This window comes from Ochotona curzoniae, unplaced genomic scaffold (genome assembly GCF_017591425.1).
Source record: "Ochotona curzoniae isolate NIBS_2020 unplaced genomic scaffold, NIBS_Ocur_1.0 contig_4105, whole genome shotgun sequence".
In the NCBI taxonomy this organism is placed as follows: domain Eukaryota; kingdom Metazoa; phylum Chordata; class Mammalia; order Lagomorpha; family Ochotonidae; genus Ochotona; species Ochotona curzoniae.
The window spans coordinates 2,436,904-2,449,445 of NW_024466129.1; the positions used below are offsets into that span (position 1 = coordinate 2,436,904).

At 45.2% G+C, this 12,542-nt stretch overlaps 1 protein-coding gene across 5 annotated transcripts in view; it reads left to right on the forward strand.

Moving 5' to 3' along the window:
- Nucleotides 1–12,542, forward strand: part of RABGAP1L (RAB GTPase activating protein 1 like) — a 592,969-nt gene that overhangs the window by 422,119 nt on the left and 158,308 nt on the right. The gene's annotated exons all lie outside the window — the stretch shown is intronic.

Genomic DNA, 12,542 nt, shown 5'->3' on the forward strand with positions numbered 1-12,542 from the left:
CATGAGGAAATGTTAAAACTTGTTTTCTGTCAAAATGATGCCTGTGTTTCTCTTAAAATACTTCTTACCATACTAACTTTTCTGAAAGTGCCCACACATATAATTGAATTATTAACAAGTGTAATATACTTAATAAAAAGAAACAGCCCTATTTTTAATTTACCCAAAAGCTGGAAGTGTATCTAACACTTTAGAAATGAATTATAACTACATGTTGGATTGTATATCAGCATATCCGTATAGCTTTAACACTGTGGTCACAGTAAAATATTTTCTTACTGCCCAGCATGATATCTTAGTGGTTAAATCCTTGCCTTGCATGTACTGGGATCCCAAATGGGTGCCAGTTGGTGGCCGAGTTGCGCCACTTCCCATCGAGCTCCCTGCTTGTGGCCTGGGGAAGCAGTTGAGGATGTGCCAAAGCCTTGGGCTCCTGCACCCGCGTGGGAGACCCAGGAGAAGGTCCTGGTTTCTCGTGTAGGATTGGCTCAGCTCCAGCTATTGCAGCCACTTAGGGAGTGAACCAGCTGATGGAAGGCCTTTCTCTCTCCTTCTCTCTGGAAATCTGCCTTTCTGATAAAAATAAAGCAATCTAAAAGAGAAGAAAAGAAAAAAGAAAAGAAAGAAGGGAGACAAAGAGTTAGTAAAGATCACCCTGGAAATTTTTGCTTTTCAATCAAACTAGATACTATGTTATTGAAGGTGTCAGTTGCATTGTTTACACCAAGATGAGGGCTGGGTCCTGTGGGGTAGCCTAGCAGCTAAAGTCCTCACCTTGCAAATGGCAGGATACCATATGGGAACTGGTTCATGTCCCAATGGCTCCACTTCCCATCCAGCAGTAGAGAATGACCCAAAGCCTTGGGACCCTGCACCTGTTTGGGAGACATGGAGGAAGCTCCTGGCTCCTGACTTTAAATCAACTCAGCTCCAGGCTTTGCAGCCACTTGGGGAGTGAACCATCAGACTGAAGATCTTCCTCTCTGTCTTTCCTCCTCTCTGTATATCTGCCTTTCTGATAAAAATAAATAAATATTTAGAAAGAGAAAAAAAAAACTAGGGCTTCCCACTGACCACTGTAACGCAGTCAGAGACATCACACATCAGATTTGGTTCTAGTTTTAGTCCTGCTTTGTGACCTCTGGCATAATACTCTTAGGCACTCAGAGCTTGTATTTTGAGAGAATAGAAATTAATTTGTGTAATTATTAGATGAATGAAATAGGATTATATAAGAAAGCCCTTAATATAATGTTTGCAAATGTTACTGCCCAGTGAATGTTGCTGTCATATTGTTACTGTTGTTGTTTACACGTTAACTCAGAAGGTGTACCAGGGCTCTGTCACTCTCCACCATCCCTCCAAACATGCCTTCACACCCGGGAAGGCCTCTCGGTATCTTTGGAGTCTTGATATTAACCAGTAACAAGCCTAAGTTTAAACAAATGCATTAAATAATGCGGACCCTCTGCAAGTCCAGAAGTGGGATGTGGCCCCGCATCTTTTCTTCTAGCTAGTGTCTGTTTTTCATTATTTATGAAATTCATTGTATTCATTCAATCATTTTGTGCTTATATCTGAACGGCTCTATCCCAGAGTAATTTTCAAATTAGAAATGTTTTTTAAAATGAAATAACACATAGTTATGTTGATTTCATTTAATGAAGTCATGGACCTTGGTCTCTAATTTTATATTACATTTTTCTTAAAAAAATGAAAAAAATCCCACTGGATGTGTTCCTTATATAGGGCTGCGGTATGACTTTTAGAATAGCTAGGCAATGAAAGTGTTACATAATCTGATAATAAAGAGTACAAAGCACAAAGTGGGTACCAGGAAGCCCGACGAAGTTGTGACATTGCCCTACCATACCCGATTTTGTTAACTGTCCTGTACGACATTGCCGCTTTCCCAGAGTGGGTGACTCAGCTTTGCCGGTGCCCCCAGGACAGTGCCTGGTCCGTCTTTGGCTAACTCCAGACCTTTCTTCCACATGTCAGATGTGCATCTGTGTCCTCTTCGTACTGCACGCCTCACGTCGTCATGTTCTTGGCTAACATGCTGGCTTGTTTATCTTATTTTTTGAAGAATTTGTTATTGAAGAACAGAGAGAGGAGAGACAGACGCATCCTCCATCTCTTGACTTACTCCCTGATAGCCACAATGGCCAGAGCTGAACTGATCTGACGCTGGGAGCCAGAAGCTCCTTCCCAGGTCTCCCATGTGGTGCAGGATCCCAAGGACCCAGGCCGTCCTCCACTGCATTCCCAGGCCACAGCAGAGAGCGGATGAAAGTGGAGTAGCCAGGACTCAAACTGGCGCCCATTTGCAATGCTGGTGCTGCAGGGCAGAGGGTCAGCTTGCGGTATCACCTCAAAAGCCCCTTATGTATCTTATTTTGACTTTGCTTTTGGCTTGGTAATTCGCTCGAGAATCAATAGGCAGAAAAGCTTTCTGTGTCTTCAATTATTAGCATGAACCTGCTCTATCATCCTTTTAGAGAATTCATCTAGCTGAAATAAAAATATAAGTGGCAAACATACATGAAAAAACTTTTTAGGATCACCAGCCATCAAGGAAATACAAATAAAACCACAATGCAGTATCACTTTACCCAACGAGAATGGCTTTAATCCAAAAATAAAACAAGTCAAGGCTGTGGAGATAAAGGTACCCTAATACACGCGTCATAGAAATGTGGCTGCTCTCAGCTCTGTGGAAGACAGCATGGCGATGCCCCAGAGAACTGAAAGTAGACCTACCGCCTGCCCAGCTGTCTCCGCCTGGGAATATATCCAAAGGAAATGAGAGCGGTGGATGAGTTATTCCCAATGCCATGTTGATTGCAGCTCGGCTCTCTGGAGCTAAGGTATGGACCCGAATTGGGTGTCTATCGGTTAATAATAGGATAATGAAAAATGGCACACATAAATCCCCACACACTCACAATGAAATATATCACCCAAAAAAACAAATGAAGTCTTGGGCCTGGCGCAGTAGCCTGGTGGCTAAAGTCCTCGCCTTCCATGTGCCGGAATCCCCTTATGGGTGCAGGTTCTAATCCCAGCAGCCCCACTTCCCATCCAGCTCTCTGCTTGTGGCCTAGGAAAGCAGTAGAGGACGGCCCAAAGCCGTGGGACCCTGCACCTGCATGGGAGACCCATAAGAAGCTCCTGGCTTCTGAATTCGGATTCTTAGCACCAGCTGTTGCAGCTATTTCGGGAGTTAATCAATGGGCAGATCTTCCTGTCTCTCCTCCTCTCTATATATGACTTTCCGATAAAAAAATAATAATAAATTTATTTTTAAATAGATTCATTTATTTTAAAAAAAAGAACAAAAGTCTTGACATTTTCAATAAGATGGATGTAACTGGTGATCATTACGCTAAGTGAAATAGGATAGGGCTGGCGACATGGCATAGTAGGTTAAGCCTCTGCCTACAGTTCTGGCATCCCATTTGATTGGTAGTTCAGGTCCTGGCTGTTCCCCTACCAATCCAAGTCTCTGCTAATTCACCTGGGAAGGCAGCCAGAATCCTTGGCCCCCTGATCTATGAGGGAGACTCAGAAGAAGCTTCCAGATCCGGGCTTCACATCAGCCAGTGTGGCCTTGTAAGGAATGAACCAGGTGACAGAGGATATCTCTCTGTCTGTCCTCTCTCTCTGAAAATTTGCCAGTCCAAATATAAATTAATTAATTAACAAATAACTATTTAAAAAGAGAAAGGAAGAAATAAAAAGCAAATAGGCTAAACTCAAAAAGGAAAACCTCACATTTTCTCTTTGTTAGTTAATATATCCACTACCATAGTTTTACTGATGTGATTGCTTTTTAATTTACTGTGTATAAATGAAATGAACATCTTTTCATGTGAATATTGTTTGAGCCCATGTCTATATTCCTGCTGAACTATGGTCTTATTCCTTTATTTATCTTTATTTAGTGGCTCATTAAACCTTCGACTATAATGTAAATTTAAAATATATTATCTGAAAAACTTGAAAAATGAGAGGAGGAAATATTATTATATTTTTAGAATTATTTCTATAAACTACATTAAACCTGATCTCTTCGTGTTAATATCACATTAACATGAGACTTGTGCTGTAGTGCTTACCATGCATTTTCCGCAGCCCTGGGGATCTGTTGTATTAATAAATGACTTTATGAGACAAAAACCAGGAGGTCATATTCCATCTACGTAATGACCTTAAGTCATTTCCATGTTGAGAGTCGGGGGTCTGACCAATATCCGCCTCATGGGATTGTTGGTGGGCCTGACACCCCGAGCGGTGCGTGCTGCTGGGACTCAGTACAGCGGGACACACAGGCGCTGCTAGCGGGCACAGAGTACCCTTAGCCTTCCTGAACACTTTCTAATCTTATTGTGTGTGCCCTAAATCATTGAATAATTTTATATTTTATTTTCATATCTTGTTTGTCTCCAGATTTTTCTGTTAAACTATAGAAGCATCCTTAGACTTCATCTTTGTTTACTTAATAATATCACTTGAATGAATTTACAGAAAGGGAATTACTGGGTCAAAATGTGAGCACCTTTTAATTTTTAAGATCTGTTAAAAATAGCTCTTTACTAGCAATATCAGAGGGCGTTTCTCCTGTAAACTTGAAAGAGCAGAATCTAAATAGATACTTTTGTGAACACTGAAATAAAATTATAAAACAAATAGCTGGGCCCGGCGCGGAGGCACAGTGGTTAAGGTCCTCGCCTTGCACGCCCGGGATCCCATGTGGGCGCTGGTTCTAATCCCGGCAGCCCCACTTCCCTTCCAGCTCCCTGCCCGTGGCCCAGGAAAGCAGTAGAGGACGGCCCAAAGCTTTGGGACCCTGCACCTGCGTGGGAGACCTGGAAGAGGCTCCTGGCTTCAGATCGGCATAGCATCGGCCGTTGTGCTCACTTGGGGAGTGAATCATCGGACGGAAGATCTTCCTCTCTGTCTCTCCTCTCTGTATATCTGCCTTTCCAATAAAAAAAAAAAAATAAAAATAAATCTTTAAAAACAAATAGCTTAGAAAGGAGTGATTGGGGTGTTTGTTGAGCACAGCTCAATGAGCCTCTTCTTACAACCCCAGCAGCCCAGATCAGATTGCTGTCTGAGTCCCTGCTCCTCCACTCCCTCTGTGTCTTCTGCTAACTGCCTGGGAAGGCAACAGAGTGGCACAGCTGCTTAGGTCCTTGTCACCCTGGAGCTGGTGTTACGGCAGAGTGTGTAAAGCTTTGGGCCGTCCTCGACTGCTTTCCTGGGCAGGGAGCTGGAAGGGAAGTGAGGCTGACGGGATTAGAACTGGCGCCCATATGGGATCCCGGGCGTGCAAGGCGAGGACCTTAACCACTGCGCCACCGCACTGGGCCCGGACTTTTGGATTTTTAAAAGTTTCATTTTACTTTTATTGGAAACGCAGGTTTACAAAGAAAAGAGACCAAGACAGAAAGAGACAGAGAAATCTTCCATCCATTGATTCACTCTTCAAATGGTTACAATGGCCATAGCCAGAGATGGGCTAGTCTGAAGCCAGGAGCCTGGAGCAGGGGCCCATCTGCTGCCTTCCCAAGCCATCAGCAGGGAAGGATCAGAAAAGAAGCATCTGGCATTACAACCGGTTTGCATATGGAATGCCAGTGTCCCAGGCAGATTATTAATCTGCTATGTACTGTGCCATGCCTATGTTTTTTTTTTTTTTTTTATTCTCTCTTTGTTTTTGTTGGAAAGGCAGATTTCCAGAGAGAAGCAGAGGCAGAGAGTAAAAGAGCTTCCATCCACTGGTTCACTCCCCAAATGGCTGCAACAGCAGGAGCTAAACCAGTCAGGAGAGGAACTAGGAACTTCTTCCACGGGTGCAGGGGCCTGAGGACCTGGGTCACCTTCCACTGCTTTCCCAGTCCATAAGCAGTTAGCTAGATGGGAGGTGGAACAGCTGGACACAAACCGGTGCCCACTGGGAACTAGTGCCATTGGGACTAGCTTGTCGAGCCATGGTATTGGTCAGTGGGATTTTGTTTTGTAAGATTTGTTTGACGAGAGAGACAGAGAAGCGAGGGAAAGAGAGACTGATGTTCCATCTACTGATGTGCTTCCCGCTGGTGGGTGGAAATGCACGTGCTTGGCCGTCACCCTCTGCGCAGGCGCGTTGGCAGAGGCTTGATCAGGAAGAAGACGGATGGTCAGGACCGGAAGTGCACTCCAGCATGGGACATAACCAGCTGTGCCACAGTGCTTAATGCCTCCCTCAGACTTTAAAGATTCTAGCATTGTGTTATTTTTGCTTAGGAGCAGCCAGGATTTTTATCAGCAAAACCACTGGATCCTGGCGCTTTATTTCTCAAAAGCGTGCCTTTTCTTTTCTTGGAGGATCTTTGTATTTTATTAGTAAGTTCTGAAGTGTTTCTCTGGCATTTGGGGCTTTTAAGTTCTCTCCAGTATAAGGTTGTTGAGTTGATTTTGTTTGGTTTCGTTTACTAATCTCCATTGAACGGCTGGGCGCTCCTGCAGCCCTCCTGGTCCTGCCTCTAGCCCTCAGACTCTGATAGAAACAGTTCCAGAAGGAAAAAATAAGAACTGCCCGCGTGGAAAGAACTGCTGCTCTCCCAGCCTTAACTGTGCGGCCCGGTCACCTGATGGATTAGAGTCAGTTCTCAAATGTTCCTGTTCCTGGGTTGTTTCCCAAGTTTTGACTGGCCATCTAGATGGGTTACAAGCATCAGATTTTCTTTTAACTCCCCAAATAACCCCCTGTACCGAGCACCTAGTGCCCCATGATGAAACAATCAGAAATGAGTTATTTAAGCACTGTAGAAAGAGAACCAGGAGGGAAAGAAGAGAAAGCGTCCCCCGAGTTAGAGCAAGCATTCAGTCACACTTGCAGATAGGAGAGGCCTCAGCTTTGTCGTCAGCAGTCACGGGGTTGTGTGTTTTGGCTCAGTGCAGCATCTCTGTGCTCTGTCTGTGAGGGCCGGGACCTGTGAGAACTCCTGATAGCGCCTGGGGAGTTTGCAGGAGCTTTCTGAAACGGAAGACAAGGAAAGCGCCCGGGCTGGGCATGCATCGCGACTCATTTTATCCACATTGGATTACTGAGGACGGGTGGAACGGTTGAACTGGAGGACTTAGTTCATGAGGCTGTGAGGATCAGGGAGCAGAATGGGAGTGCAGTGGAAGAAGCAAGGCTTGGTACTGAACCACAGCAGCAACCCCAAATCCCAGAGTTAGAACTGGTTTATTGGAGAGATTAAAAATCAGTTATTTAGCACTGGCATTTCAAAGTACAATTTCGTTTCCCCTTCTTTTTTTTTTTTAAAGATTTATTTTTTATTATTTTTTCATTGGAAAGGCGGATATACAGAGAGGAGAGACAGAGAGGAAGATCTTCCATCCGATGATTCACTCCCCAAGTGAGCGCAACGGGCCGATACTATGCCGATCCGAAGCCAGGAGCCTCTTCCGGGTCTCCCACACAGGTGCAGGGTCCTAAAGCTTTGGGCCGTCCTCGACTGCTTTCCCGGGCCACAGGCAGGGAGCTGGAAGGGAAGCAGGGCTGCCGGGATTAGAACCGGCGCCCATATGGGATCCCGGGCGTGCAAGGCGAGGACCTTTAACCACTTGCACCACCGCCCCGGGCCCTCGTTTCCCCTTCTTGCTGTCATTGGGAAGAGCTGGTGCCCTAGGGATCCCCACCTGCCGCTCTCCTGGGACCTTCTTTGTGCCCCGTGTAAGGTTAACGGAGAAGTGGAGAGCAGTAAACCTTGATAAGGGAGTGAATGTCTGTCTTCCCCAGTCTGAATGCACCAGCTTGAGTTCAGAGTTCTTGTTTTTGTGCTTAACGATGATGACAGAAGAAAAGCCTGAAGTTAGCAGTGACGTTTCAGCAGTTACCATGCAGCTTATGAAATTAGAAGTTTCTAAAGCGCTGAAAAAATGGAAACTTGTTCTTTGCACATTTGCTTCTGTAACGTTCATGCAGTACTGCCTTTTGTCCTCTTGGTGGCGGTAATTCACTATGCTTCAGTGCAGAGGTAGTTCCAGTAATGTAGCAGTTTGAATTCTGTGACATTGCAATTCATTTTATTTTATTTTACTTAGATTCATTCATTTATTTGAAAGGAGAAGTTAGAGAGGGAGACAGACTGGTTCACTGGTTCACTCCCCAAGTGTCTGAGTTGGTAGGGAGGAGGCAGGCCAGAGCAGGAGCCCACGGGAAGCAGGGGTCATCTTCTGCTTGCTTCCCAGGTGTGTCAGCAGGGACACGATGAGAAGTGGGGCCCTGAGTCGGTGCTCATAGGGGTGCAGGCATTGCAGGGGCAGCTTTCCCCAGCTCTGGCCCCAACTGTTCCTTGTTTTTGATTTCTCCTTTCAACACCATCTGTTGACTGAACGTTTACTTGGTTTTTTTTCAACTTTCCTCTAAAGTCGTGTGCATTTGATGACAGGTGGTTTTAAAGTGTTAGCTAATAAACAGATATGTGGTTTTCCCTAGCATAGGGTATTCAAGGGCTTTTAGAAAGTTTTAAGATTTTAGAAATAATGTGTTTTATTAACTGGGGTCTGTATTGTAAATACCTTATGTCATCATAGTGCCACATATTCTGTAACACCTTGAATTTGTTGAGACAGTTTCTCATGGGACAAGCTGAGATGACTGGAAGGGAGGCTGGTTGAACAAATACGCCATGTGCCAAGCAGTCATGCAGTAACTTGAACTGAATGTACCCTAAGCAGTGTGAGGTCACTGCACAGAGAACAGGAAGATTCAGTGTCATTCTTGGCCTATTGTGTGTGTGTGTATTCAGCATAAATTCATTTAGACTTTCATCTCTTTAGCTTCAAACTCTGCCCATGCAATTCGGTGCTTAGCCCTCACCTTTAGCAGACACGTGTGTTCTTGCTCCATCTTCGGAGAAGCTTGTGGTAGTTGGTTCATTTACTTACTCAGTTAACATGCAGGGAACAGCTGGTGTAGACAGTCTGGGTTAGGTGCTGGGGGCACAGCAATGCCCTTAGGCCTCTTCACCGTGTTGTTTTGAGGCTGGTGGGGGGCACAGACAGATGTAGACAGGAGAGCTTTGGGAAGCCAAAGACAAGGGGCCACATTTATTTTGAAAGAACTAGAAAAGATTTTTGCAAAGATGGCAGCTAAATAGAGAATAAGGCATTTTAGTAAAATGAACAGTATAAACGAGACACAAGGAAGACTGGGCAAGACAAATCTTCGGTGTTATGCCCCAAAGGATAATGCCTAGCGTTCGATTCTGAATGGCTTTCGTTATATTTCTGCCGTGAATTTATGGTGGCATTTCTTTAAAAAAGATTTTCAGAGAGACACACACAGAGAAAAAGATGAGTTGATCTTCCGTTCTCTACAGATGGCTGCAACATCTGGGGCCGGCCCAGGCCAAAGCCGGGAACCAGGAGCTTTATCTAGTTCCCACGTGCCTACAGGGGCCCAAACAACTTGGGCCACCTTCTGCTGTTTCCCTTGGCATATTAGCAGGGAACTGGATCAGAAAAGGAACAGCCAGGACTTGAGCCAGTGCCCATGTGAATGCTAGTTTTGGAGGAGGCAGCTTAACTCGCTAAGCCACAACACTGACCTCCTACTGTGAAATTTGAATCAAATCATCCAAACATTCTAACATTGAGCCTGCCTATTCACAAAATAAAGGGAGAAGACAGTTCCTTTGGTTTTTGTTGTTGTTTACTTTTTTAAGACTTGTTTATTTGAAAGACAAAAAGGAGAGAGGGTGAGTTTTCCATGTGACAGGTCACTCTCCACATGGCAGTAGTGGCCAGGACTGAACCATGCCAACGCCATGAGCCAAGAGCTTCCCCTGGGCCACGAGCAGGGGTCTGGATCTGGATCGGGAATGGCTAAGAATCAGAGCCCATGTGGGGTGCCAGACTCAAGAACAGGAGCTCTTTCTACTCTGCCACCGTACCAGCCCCTGAGCCAATCAGCTGTTTTCCTGTGGCTCATCAGTCCATGCTGGACACCTACACATATGTGAATTGTAAGAAAACTGTCTACGGGGGCTTCAGAAAGTTCATGGGGTTTTCAAATAATCTTTTAAAAAGTTATTCAAGAGAGAAAAAGACAAAATTCCCATCTACCCCTGCATTCCTCAGATGCCCACAAGAGCCATGCTCGGCCCAGAGCCAGGGCAGATGAAGTCATTCCGGTCTCCCAGGGAGTGCCAGGAACCCGACTCCTGAGCTGTCCCTGGCAGGAAGCCAGACTCGGGCCCTGCAGCCAGGAACCAAGGCCGAGCACGTGGGTGGGGCATGGAAGTGGTTTTCAACTCTAAGCTAAATGCCTGCCCGTCGGCATCCTCTTTATTTTATTACTTGCAAGAGAGAAACAGGATGAGACATGGTTCACTCTCCAAACGCCCACCTCCATCGGCAGGCTGTGCGATCCAGGCCAGCGTCAGGAAGTGGTAGCTCTGTCTCTGGGCCCCCCCGAGGAGGCAGGGGCCACCTGCTAGCTCCCGGGAGAGCATTAGTGCTCACTCCACAAGGGAATCCTGTTTCTTCAACGCACAAAGCAGGTCATTCAAGCAGCAGCCTGACTGGGTGTGCCACAGTCCACACTGGCCCTATACTATCTTTTAATTCCATTTTCCATGAACTTTTTGAAGCTCCCTGATACGTGTGTCTTACACAGGTCTGTGGGCTTTGTGGAGTAGATAAGACTCATGATTGCCATATTTGTTTGTTTGTTTTTTTTTATTTTGACAATCCTTACATATTTAATTGGGGTAAAAAAGGTTCAAGGCCTAAAGGGGGATATAGAGGAAGAAGCCCCACCCAGTTTCCCGCCCACCCTAAGTCCCGGATGTGGGGCATGCTCTGAGATACTCGATCAAGTGATTCCAATAGTTCACCATTCATGGGTCGCTGCCAGTCTCGCCACTCCAAGCACGATGTGGTCGTTGAAGAGTCCATTGATTGACACAGTCCCTTCTAGAGTTTCCATTTGCCCAGTGTTTTGCTGCCAACAGATAGCTGAGGTTGTTGCTTGACTTGTTCTGTCTTTCCTTGGTTAGGACTCTGAGTCCGGTGTCTCAAATGGGGAGATCCTCGAAGAAATTTTGAGGTATATTTGTTTTATAAAAAAAAAAGATTTACAGGCTCGGTACGATAGTGTAGCAGCTGAAGTCCTCGCCTTGAATGTGCTGGGATCCCATAAGGAAGCTGGTTCTAATCCCAGCAACCCTGCTTTTCATCCTGCCCGTGGCCTGAGAAAGCAGTCGAGGACGGCCCAAAGCTTTGGGACCCTTTACCCACATGGGAGACCCGGAAGAGGCTCCTGGCACCTGGCTTCAGATCAGCTCAGCTACAGCTGTTGTAGCTGCTTGGGGAGTGAACACATCGGACAGATGATCTTCTTCTCTGTCTCTCCTCCTCTCTGTATATCTGCCTTTCCAATAAAGATAAATAAATCTTTTTATTATTATTTATTTGAATTTCTAAAAGGCAAAGCCACAGAAAGAAAAAAAATAGAATCAATCTCGCGTTTGCTGCTTCACCGGCCCGACCCCCCAAATGGTAGCAATGGCCAGGGCTGACCCAAGCAGAACTTCATCTGGGTTTCCCAACTTGAAACTCCATCTGAATCTCCCATCTTGGTGCAGGGACCCAAATAATTATGCCATCCTCCACTGCTTTCCTAGTTTCACTAGCAGTGATCTGGGTTGGATGCATTGCTGTTCTCATGGGATATGCTGGTCGCAAACCGTAGCTTATGATGCCAGTGTCAGGCCCAGCACATTTGTTGAAGCACTTTGCTGAATTATCTCTACATATGTTACAAAAAGTTTTCTGAATAGCATAATAAAAGTAGAAGCAAATGAATACTCTATTCACTGTACTTAAAAGGAGGTGTGAGTACATCCTGTCGCTAAGACACCCGTGTCCCTATTGTGGTTCCGAGTTTGATGCTGGGCTCTGGCTCCAGACTCCACCTGCCTGCTGGTGTGGACCCTGCGGGGCTGTGGCTGCTGCACAAGCACCTTTAAACTAACAGATTTAGCCATTTTCAAGTACGTACTGCAGTGGCATTAAGTACGCTATCGTTGCTGTCTGTCACTAAAGCTAGAATTACGATGTTAACCATTACACCCTAGTCCCTCCTCCTACCAAACCCTTTTAGGTGCCATTCTATTCACTATCTCTATGAAATTCACTGCTCTAGTTACCACAGTATAATGGTGTTTGTTCTTTTGTAATCAGCTTATTTCACTTAGCATAATATAAGGCCTTTAATTTTAATAGTCCTATTATGTTAGAGTGTATTAGTTCAGTAGCATGAACCTGTATCCCCATTTTACAGATTAGGAAACAAAGGCTTAGGGAAGTTTGAAAAATTGATTAAAGACATTCGGTTACACAAAACACATAAAAAGGCAGTGTTCTGAACCACTTCAGCGAAGATATTATTATCCCTCTTGCTAGTCAAGCCTCATTGCTTGTCACTCAGAACTCCATTGTGCAAGAGGAGATCTTTATACTGCAGCGAAGTCAGC